Source organism: Balaenoptera musculus, chromosome 1, assembly GCF_009873245.2.
Source record: "Balaenoptera musculus isolate JJ_BM4_2016_0621 chromosome 1, mBalMus1.pri.v3, whole genome shotgun sequence".
NCBI lineage: Eukaryota > Metazoa > Chordata > Mammalia > Artiodactyla > Balaenopteridae > Balaenoptera > Balaenoptera musculus.
The window spans coordinates 18255868-18267777 of record NC_045785.1 but is presented as its reverse complement, the minus strand read 5'-3'; positions in this window follow the sequence as shown (position 1 = coordinate 18267777).

Below are 11910 nucleotides of genomic sequence, written 5' to 3'. Positions count from 1 at the left end.
CAGTATGCTCACAAGACACAGACACGTAAAAATATAATTACAGGGCTTCCCTGGCGGTCCAGTGGTTAAGACTCCATGCTTCTACTGCAGGGGGCTTGGGTTCAGTCCCTGGTTGGGGAACTAAAGATCCTGCATGCCGTGCAGCATGACCAAAAAAAATTACAAATGATGTGTCAGTTGCAATAATATACATTATAAGAGTTGGGAGGGGCAGTCATTAGGGAAGGCTTCCTGGAGGAGGTGATGCCCAAATTATGTCTTAACAGATACATAAGAGTAGCCTGGAGTTAGGGTAAATGAGGGATGGGAGACTTCCTTCCAAGCAGAGCAATCAATACCTTCTGTCCTGCCATCCAGCAGACAAGGGTGGCATCACAGAGCACTGCCTGCTGCCCCAACTCTGCCAATTTGGAGCTCTTGCCCTGTGAAAGCCTGCTGAGCCAAAGTGGTTGACACAGACCTTAAAGGCAGTGGGACCGGGAGACTAGGTCTGGGGGTCCTGTTAGGCCACAGGGGACTGATTAATGAGGAGCGTCTTGAACTTGACACCAAGATGTCAGTTTACACGGAGGGCATGAAGACAATCTCATCCACGTAAGCAAAGCAAGGGCTGAGGTTTGAGACCTTAGCATAGACAAAGGAACAACAAAGATGCCATTTTTTAAGCCTTCACATGTGTCTGGACACAGCAGTGTGCTCAATCCTTCACACATGATAATTTCATTTAATGTTCACTTTATGAAGTCAGTGTTATTATTATCACCACTTTATAGATGAGGAAACACTCAGTTTGAATAAGTTCCCAGGTAACCCTTGTACTTTGCTAGTAGGGATGTAAGATGGTACAAGCTATTTTTGAAATTTGGCAGTTTCTCAAAAATATAAAAGTACCGTAGGACCCAGTAAATTCCACTCCTAGGTGTCTGCTCAAGGGAAATGAAAACGTGTCCATGCAAAGACAAGACTTGCACATGAATGTTCATAGCAGCATAATTCATAATAGCCCAAATGGGAACTATCTAAATATCTATCAACCGGTGAAGAGAGAAAATATTTGATCTAGACAAAGGAATAGTATTCAGCCACAAAAAGGAATGAAGTACTGATGCAATATGGATGAGATTGTCTTCAAAAACAATACGCTAAGTGAAAGAAGCTAGTCACAAAAGAGCACCTATTGTTAATTCCATTTGTATGAAATGTCCAGAATAGGCAAATCTGTAGAGACAAAAAGTAAACTGGTGGTTGCCTAAGACTGGAGGTGGGAATGAGATGAACTGTAAATGGGCACGAGGGCTCTTCTGAATAGAAATGCAAAAATCCTCAACAAAATACTAGCAAACCAAATTTATCAACATATAAATAAGGATTATATACCATGGGATTTATCCCAGGAAGGCAAGGTTGGTTTAAAATCTGAAAATCAGTTAATGGAATACACCATATCAATAGAATAAAGGTCGAAAATGATCATCTCTATAGGTGCAGAAAAAAACATTTAACTAAATTCCACACCCCTTCATGATTTAAAAAAAAAAAAACAACTCAGCACACTAGGAATAGAAGGAAACTTTCTCAATCTGATAAAAAACATCTATGAAGAACCCACAGCTAGCACCAGACTTCATTGTGAAATACTGAATGCATTTTCCCATTGATCAGAAACAAGACAAGGATGTCTACTTCCTCCATTTCTATTCAACATCGTACTGGAAGTTCTAGCCAGGACAATTAGGCAAGAAAATAAAAGGCACCCAGATTGGAAAGAAGAAAAACTAGCTTTATTTGCAGATAACATGATCTTGTGTATAGAAAATCCTAAGGAATCCATTAAAAAATATAAAACTAATAAATGAGTTCAGTAAGGTTGTAGGATACAAAATCAGCATACAAAAATAAGTTATATTTCTATACACTAGTAGTGTACAATGCAAAAAACAAAATTAAGAAAGCAATTTCATTTAGAATAGCATCAAGAATAATGAAATACTTGGGAGTAAATATAACAAAAGCAGTACAAAACTTATGTTCTGAAAATTACAAAGCATTGTTGACAGAAATTAAAGAATATCTAAATAAGTAAAAAGACATCTCATGTTAATGGATTGGAAGACTTAATATTGTTAAGATGGCAATATTCCCTAAATTGATTTATAAATTCAACCCAGGCTCCATCAAAATTCTAGCTGGTTTCTTGGCAGAAATCAATAAGCTGATCCTAAAATTAACATGGAAATCCAAGGCACCCAGAATAGCCAAAACAATCTCAAAAAAGAAAAAAAACAGCGCTGGAGGACTCACACTTCCCAATTTCAAGGCTTATTACAAAGCTACAGTAGTCAATATAAGCATAAGGATAGACATATAGATGAATGGAATAGAATTTAGTGTCTAGAAATAAGCCCTCACATTCACAGTCAATTGATTGCTGCCAAGGATGCCAAGACAACTCATTGGGGAAAGAATAATTTTTTCAACAAACGGTTCTGGGACAACTGGATATCCATATGCAAAGGAATGAAGTTGAACCCCTAACACATACCATCTACAAAATTTAACTCAAAGACCTAAATATAAGGGCTAAAACTATAAAATGCCTAGAAAAAAGCATAGGCATAAATCTTCATGGCCTTGGATTAGGCAATAATTTCTTAGATATGACACCAGAAGCACAAGCAACAAAATAAAAAAAATAGACAAATTTGACTTTATCAAACTTTAGAACTTTTTTTGTTGAAAAGGACATCATCAAGAAAGTGAAAAGACAACCTACAGGACGGGAGAAAATATTTGTAAATCATATATCTAATTAGGGACTTGTATCCAGAATATAGAATGAACTCTTACAACTTAATAATAAATATATATATCACCAAACTAAAAAAAACTATACAAAGGATACGAATAGACTTTTCTCCAAAGAAGATATACAAATGGCCATTAAGTGCATGAAAAGATTCACAACATCATTAACCACCCTTCAGGGAGATGCACATCAAAACTAAGAGATACCTCATACCTACTAGGATGGCAATAATCAAAAAGACAGATAATAACAAAGCTCCAGTGAGGATGTGGAGAAATTGGAACTCTTGTACACTGCTAGTGGGAATGTAAAATACTACAACCACTTTGGGAAAAAGTTTGGCAGTTCCTCAAAAGTTTAAACATAAAACCACCATGCGGGCTTCCCTGGTGGCGCAGTGGTTGAGAATCTGCCTGCCAATGCAGGGGACACAGGTTCGAGCCCTGGTCTGGGAAGATCCCACATGCCACAGAGCAGCTGGGCCCGTGAGCCACAATTACTGAGCCTGCGCGTCTGGAGCCTGTGCTCCGCAACAAGAGAGGCCGCGACAGTGAGAGGCCAGCGCACCGCGATGAAGAGTGGCCCCCGCTTGCCACAACTAGAGAGAGCCCTCGCACAGAAATGAAGACCCAACACAGCCATAAATAAATAAATTAAAAAAAAAAAAAAAACCACCATGCAACCGAAGTAATTCCACCCCGTATATACCCAAGAGAATTGAAAATATATTCACACAAAAACTTGTGCACAAATGTTCATTGCAGCATTATTCGTAATAATCCAAGAGTGCAACAACTCAAATGTCTATCAATTGATGAATGGATAAATAAAATATAGTATATTCATATAGTAATGGAACATTATTTAGCAAATAAAAAGACATGAACTACTGATATATGCTACAACATGAATGAACCTTGAAAACATGCTAAATGAAAGAAGCCAGACACAAATGACAACATAGGATATTATTTCATTTATATGAAATGTCCAGAGTAGGCCTATCTAGAGACTGAAAGTAGATTAGTGGTTGCTTAAGGCTTTGGAGGAAGGAGGAAGAGGAATGACTGCTAATGTACAGGGGTTTGAGAGGGGGCAATGGAAATATTCTAAAATCGGTGTGGTGATGATTGCACAACTCCATGAATACCCTAAAAACCGCTGAATTGTATACTTTAAGTAGTTGAATTGTATGGTATATGAATTATATCTCAATAAATCTATTGTTTTACAAGTGGACATAGGGACATGAAAATTTATGGTAATAGTTGTAGTTACTTGATACAATTTCTAGATATCAATGCACTGTACACCCGAAATAGGTGAAATTTAGATTATGTAAAATATACCTCAATAAAGTTGTTTAAAAAAAAAAGAGTTCCCAGATAACACAGCCAATGAGAGGCAGAGCTGAAAATGTATGTGAAAGGGAAAATTTTCTAGAAAATAATAAATTTACCCAAACTGGCTCAAGAAGAAATACAAATCGTTAACTAGCTTGAATGGGCATTCAGGAGTTTCTGACTCCAAATGATACCAGAGCCAGATGGAGTTTACAAGTTTTATTAAACCTTAATCTTGAACTTACACATTTTTCAGAGAATGAGAAACAAAAGTCATTTAATGTGTTTCATGAGGCTAGGATAACCTTGATCCCCAAACCAGACAAGGACAATGCAAGAAAAGAAAATGCCAGAGGAATTCTCTCAAACGTAGAGACACAAATCCTAAATACATATTAGCCAGTTAAATATAGCCTTGCAAAATAAAAATAAATCACAGCCAACTTGGATTGACCCCAGGCATGCAAACATGTTGTCAGCACATTTGCTGCAAAACTCCAAGCTTTTCTTATGTGTAGAATATGAGCTAGAAATGCTACTTTTTTTGGAAGTTTTCCTAGGAATCTGTTCCTTGTTTATTTATTCAGCAAACATATTTAGGTGCCTATTAAGTGCTGGGTGCTGTTCTGACACCACGCATAATACAAACTCCTGCCCTCAAAAATGGAAAGAAAGCAATCTATGCAATCCCCATGTTAACAAACTAAAGGAAATACCCATGTAATCATCTCCATAGATACAGGAAAAACACTGGAAAAATTCAACACTCATTTATGATTTTTAGAAACCCGATAGGTAAATCAGAATACCCAGTAATTACTATTCCACAGCAAATATCATACTTAAGAGTAAAACCTTAGAAACAAGACCAGGACACCTACAACTCAACATCACGCTGGTGATCCTGGACAAAGCAATAGGACAACAGGGAGAAAAAAGCCCAGATCTGACGGCTCAAAACCCATGCAATTAACTACAGTGTACTCTGCCAGGGTGCCAGGGTAGGGTCATAACTACTGCTAATTCCTTGTCAAGAGTGTTGACCTGCTTTAGGAGTTGGCTTCCTCTTTCCATGAATGGACAAGGCCTGGCAGGTGTGTGTCTGCACACAGAACTCTTAAGGTGACTGAGGTTCTAGATTAGAGCAGGGATAGAAGCCCAGACCTCTCAGGGGGTTCTAAAGGAGAATTTCTGATGGGGCTTAGCAGTATGACAATACTATTTTGTTATGTATATTCATATATTTCATTTGCCTCTTGATCCTTCCATCAATCCTGGGAGAGAGGACAGGTAATAAAACTGAAATTTGGAAAGTTTAAGATACTTAGAACCACAAAAAGAACTGGAAGGGATTTTCACTTATTTGTTTTACAAACATTTTTTGAGCACCTACTATGTGCCTGCATCTGCTAGGTGGTAGGGAAACCATGGCCCCTGCTGCCTTCATGGAGCTTACAGTCTATTCTAATTCAAATCACATATTTTATAGGTTGGTACATCCATTTAAAGAAACACTTCTGGGCTTCCCTGGTGGCGCAGTGGTTGAGAATCTGCCTGCTAATGCAGGGGACACGGGTTCGAGCCCTGGTCTGGGAAGATCCCACATGCCGCGGAGCAACTAGGCCCGTGAGCCACAACTACTGAGCCTGCGCATCTGGAGCCTGTGCTCCACAACAAGAGAGGCCGCGATAGTGAGAGGCCCGCGCACCGCGATGAAGAGTGGCCCCCGCTTGCCACAACTAGAGAAAGCCCTCACACAGAAACGAAGACCCAACACAGCCAAAAATAAATAAATAAATAAGTAAATTAAAAAAAAAAAAAAAAAAAAGAATTAAATATATTTAAAAAAAAAAAAAAAAAAAAAAAAAAAAAGAAACACTTCTGAGCCTCTATGTTCTAGGCCAGTGGATCACAAACTTTAGCACACATCAGAATCACATGGAGGGCTAATTAAAGCACAAATTACTGGGCCCCATCTCCAGAGTTTCTGAGTCAGTAGGTCAGGGGTGGGACCTAAAAATGTGCATTTCTGACAAGCTCCAAGGTAATGCTGAGGCTGCTGGTCAGGGGGGACCCTACTTTGAGAACCATTGCACTAGTAACGTGCCCACACTGGGTTTCAGGCATTACACAATATAAAAAAGAAAGAAAACTTCCTACCCGTGAGAAGCTTACAGCTCCATGGGGTTTGTTTGTTTACTCCTAATTTATCCCTCCCCACCTCCCTTTCCCCTTTGGTAACCATAAGTTTGTTTTCTATATCTGTGAGTCTGTTTCTGTTTTGTGTATAGATTCATTTGTACTATCTTTTAGATTCCACATATAAGTGATATCATATAATATTTGTCTTTGTCTGACTTACTTCACTAAGTATAATATTCTCTAGGTCCATCCATGTTGCTGCAAATGACAATATTTCATTCTTTTTTATGGCTGAGTAATATTCCATTGTGCATATATACCACATCTTCTTAAACCAATCATCTGTTGATGGGCACTCGGGTTGTTTCCATGTCTTGGCTATTGTGAATAGTGCTGCTATGAACATTGGGGTGCATGTTTCTTTTTGAATTAGAGTTTTCATCTTTTCCAGATATATACCCAGGAATGGGATTGCTGGATCATATGGTAGCTCTATTTTTAGTTTTTTAAGGAACCTCCACACTGTTCTCCATCGTGGCTTTACCAAGTTATATTCCCACCAACAGTGTAGGAGGGTTTCCTTTTCTCCACACCCTCTCCAGCATTTATTATTTGTAGACTTTTTGATGATGACCATTCTGACCAGTGTGAGGTGATATCTCACTGTGGTTTTGATTTGCATTTCTCTAATTAGTGATGTTGAGCATCTTTTCATGTGCCTGATGGCCATCCATATGTCTTCTTTGGAGAAAAGTCTATTTAGGTCTTCTGCCCGTTTTTTAAATTGGGTTGTTTGGGGTTTTTTTATATTAAGTTGTATGAGCTGTTTGTATATTTTGGATATTAACCCCTTGTCAGTCACATCTTTTGCAAATATTTTCTCCCATTGCATAGGTTGTCTTTTTGTTTTGTTGATAGTTTCCTTTGCTGTGCAAAAGTTTTTAAGTTTGATTAGGTTCCATTTGTTTGTTTTTGCTTTTATTTATTTTGCCTTGGGAGACTGATGTAAGAAAATATTGCTATGATTTATGTCCGAGAATGTTTGCCTATGTTCTCTTCTAGGAGTTTTATGGTATCATGTCTCTCTCTCTCTCTCTCTCTCTCTCTCTCTCTCTCTCTCTCTCTCTCCCTCTCTCTCTCTCTCTCTCTCTCTCTCTATATATATATATATATATATATATATATATATTTTTTTTTTTTGGCTGTGTCGGGTCTTAGTTGCAGCACACGGGATCTTCATTGAGGCATGCAGGATCTCGTTGCAGAGCGTGTGCTCTTCGTTGTGACACGTGGGCTTCTCTCTAGTTGTGGCGTGAGGGTTTTTTTCTCTCTCTAGTTGTGGTGCGTGGGTCCAGAGCGTATGGGCTCTGTAGGGTGCAGCACGCAGGCTCTCTTGTTGAGGCACATGAGCTCAGTAGTTGTGGCGCATGGGCTTATTTGCCCCATGGCATGTGGGATCTTAGTTCCCTGACCAGGGATTGAACCCACGTCCCCTGCATTGAAAGGTGGATGCTTTACCACTGGACCACCAAGGAAGTCCCATATTTAGCTCTTTAAACCATTTTGAGTTTATTTTTGTATATCGTGAGAGGGAGTGTTCTAATTTCATTGATTTACATGTAGCTGTCCAGCTTTCCCAACACCACTTGCTGAAGAGACTGTCTTTTCTCCATTGTATATTTTTGCCTCCTTTGTTGCAGATTGATTGATCATAGGTGTATGGGTTTATTTCTGGCCTCTCTATTCTGTTCCAATGATCTATGTGTCTGTTTTTGTGCCAATACCATGCTGGTTTATTTTGTTTGTTTGTTTCTTTTTTAAGTATAGCTGATTTACAGTGTAGTGTTAGTTTCAGGTGTACAAAAAAGTGATTCAGTTATGTGTATATATTGAGCATCTTTTCATGTAGCTTTTGGCCATAATACCAAGCTGTTTTGATTACTGTAGCTTTGTAGTATAGTCTGAAGACTGGAAGGGTTATGCCTCCAGCTTTGTTCTTTTTCCTCAGGATTGCTTTGGCAGTTCTGGGTCGTTTGTGGTTCCATATAAATTTTAGGATTATTTGTTCTAGTTCTGTGAAAAATGTCATAGGTATTTTGATAGAGATTGCATTAAATCTGTAAATTGCTCTGGGTAGTATTAATATTTATCAATATTAATTCTTCCAACACAAGAGCATGGGATATCTTTCCATTTCTTTGAATCATCTTCAATATCCCTTATCAATGTTTTATAGTTTTCACAACTCCATGGGTTTTTTTTTTTTTTTTGTAATTTTTTTTAAAATTTATTTATTATTTATTTTTGGCTGTATTGGGTCTTCGTTTCTGTTCGAGGGCTTTCTCTAGTTGTGGCAAGCGGGGGCCACTCTTCATCGCGGTGCGCAGGCCTCTCACTATCACGGCCTCTCTTGTTGCGGAGCACAGGCTCCAGACGCACAGGCTCAGTAATTGTGGCTCATGGGCCCAGCTGCTCCGCGGCATGTGGGATCTTCCCAGACCAGGGCTCGAACCCGTGTCCCCTGCATTGGCAGGCAGATTCTCAACCACTGCGCCACCAGGGAAGCCCCTCCATGGGTTTTAATAGGCATTCACTCACTCACTCATTCATTTGTTCATCAAACCAGGGCTTTGCATTCATAATATTGTGTAGTTTTCAGGAAAACCCTATGTGCTGAATATTTTTATTAGCCCCATTTTACAAATGAGGAAACTGAGACTAGGAGAGGTTAGGTAATGTGAACACAGTTACACAGTAAGTGACAGAACCCAGGCTGCAGGTCCCCAAGAGTCCTTACTCTTAACCTCCAGTTAAACTGGACATAAGTAATTTAATGTGTGTTCTAAATGCTACCATTAAGGAGGCAATAGAGTGTTTTGGGAACCTAGATGGGCCCATCTATGGAAGAATGAGCTCAGAGAGGGCATGGTGGGATGGACCTGAATAGGACATTTGCCAAAGCAAAGAGGGGGGGGAAGGCTGCACAGCAAGCAGAAGGAACCACTTTGGAAAAGGCCAGGTGGCCCTATGGTTAGGGTATAAAGAACAGAATGTCCCAGTAAATGCCTATTCACTGGTCTAAGGCTCATGCCAATCCTCAAGTGACCACAGAGGAGAGTGACCAGCAGGGTGCTCATCTGTTGGCCAGTGGCTGTGTTGACCCAGTCAAGGCCACATACCCTCCTGGTGTACACGTGTGCAGATGTGTGTGTGTGTGTGTGTGTGTGTGTGTGTGTGTGTGTGTGTTCCTTCAAAGGAATCACAGATCACCAGGCAGGTTATTTTCCCAGCATGGGGACCACTGCCCTCTGGTGGCCACTCTGCCAAAAGCCGAAATTGGGAAAACAACTCTCCCTATGGAGACTATTCAGGACCGGTTTTGTTTTATCTCCCCAAAACCTTATAGAATAGGTATTATTATCCCCAGTGAGGCTCAGGGAGATGAAGTTACTCGCCTGAGGTCACACAGCTAGATGTAGTAGACAGGATTGTGACTAGGGTGAGGCAAGGGAGAAAATGGGATGGGACTGGAATCTGGTCAACTGAACTCCAAGACTCATGGTCTTAACCATCATGTGCCCAGTCTCCTGACTGGCATTGTGGGGGTTGCATTCTGACCTTGGACGTTTCCTTTGTGTGTACAATGCTAGATGCTGGGGAAACAGACACAGCCCTTTGCCCATGGAGATCAAGACTTCTGTCCGACAAATGTAAGTCGGGAGAAGATGCTCTGCTCCAGGAGCAGCAAAAGAAGCATGGTTGTGTGTGTGTGTGTGTGTGTGTGTTTGTGTGTGTGTGTTTGTGTGTGTGTGTGTGTGTGTTTGGCATCCTAAGGGAACAGGTCCTCAGGGAAGCTTGAAGGCAATGTCCCAGCCACAAGGAGTCTTCTTCTCCAGGCAGTGCATCCCCTGAGCCAAGCCAGTGGGCACCAGGCTGGCTCCTTGGACGTGCTGGGGAAGCATTTGTTGGATAAATGCCCATGAACTTAGAACACAGTTGATCTGCAGTCCGTTGTGATGATACACATGATTGTTATTGTACTGTGTGGTCACTAGTCATGGAAGGAAAATGCTCCCCAGTGTGAAGGTAATTAGCATTCCTTTGACCCAGACATATGCAACTTGGCTATTTTAGCTCTTCTCATTTTGCCAACATTTTTCATCAGGGTCCAAGTCAGTAGTTTTCCCTAAAACTAACTCACAAGTTTTTATTGAACACCCACTAGGAAGCCAAAATACAGGGAGAGGGAAATTATAGACATAGAGCTCTATGCCATTTACTCAGTACCAGAAAGGTGCATAGCACTGTCCTAAGCCTGTTACTCCTTACATCAACCCAATGGGGTAGGGAGGGAATCCAAATGCAGGGAATCCTTTTAGAGATGAGCGAGCAGCTTGGAGAGGGCAAGGGATGTATCCAAAGTCATGCAATGAAAGGCAGAGCTGAGATCCAAGTCTAGCCTCATGCCATCACCTCAACTTCCATGCTTGTGGTCCTTGAAGTGTGTTCCCCAGACCAACAGCATCAGGGTCACCTGGGCACTTGTTAGAAATGCAGATTACCAGGTCCCACTGCAGATCTACTCAATCTGAAATTCTGGATGTTGGGCCCTGAAGCCTGTATTTTAACAAGCCCTCCAGGTGATTCTGATGCACACTCAAGTGTGAGAACCACAGACCATTGCTACAGTAGTCTCTGTACTTCAGCTGCCCACAGTCAGATGGGGACCAACCCAAACCGGGACATACACAAATAACTCCAGCCCAGACATTCTGTAATAGCGTCAGAGGAGGGAGAGTCGTTCTGGGGGTTCTGAAGAGGTTTCATGGAAAAGATGAGATTTGAACTTGGCGATGATGAATGGAAGGACTTTAATGATCATAACTGGAAGAAAAGGCCTTTCAGGTAGAGCAGAGGCAAGGAGACCAGAAAGTGCCTGTTCACAAATGGGATGGAGGCCAGTTCATGAAAGGCCTTGCCTGCCAGGCTGAGAAGTCTGGCCCTTTTCTTGGAGGCAGTGGGAGCCATGTAGGTTTTTGAGCACAGGTGTGCTCATGGCTCAAAGTCCCAGTATGTCATTGCCCAACAACACTGTTTTCTTACTTACCACTGTGGTAGACAGAGTAATGGCCTTCCAAAGATGTCCATGTCCTAATCCCCAGAGCCTATGAATATGTTATATTACATAGCAAGGGGAATTTATAATCACAGATAGAATTAAGGTTGCTAATCAGCTGACCTTGGGATGGAGAGAGTATCCTGGATTATCTAGGTGGGCCCAATGGAATCACAAGATTCGTTATATGTGAAAAAGGAAGAAGAGTCAGTGTCAGAGTCAGTGAGAGATTTCAAGGTGCTAAACTGCTGGCTTTGAAGATGGAGGAAGGGGCCACGACCAGGAAGGTAGACAGCCTCTAGAAGCTGGAAAAGCAAGGAAATGGATTTTTCCCTAGAGTTTCCAGAAGGAACACAGTCCATCCAACATCTTGATTTTAGCCCAGCAACACATTTCAGACTTCCAACCTCCAGAGCTATAAGATAGACCTCCAAAACATCATAAGGCGTTTTCTTTCTTTAACCGAAGGTGAATGAAAAGAGCAGTGGCTGCTTTCTGAGTGC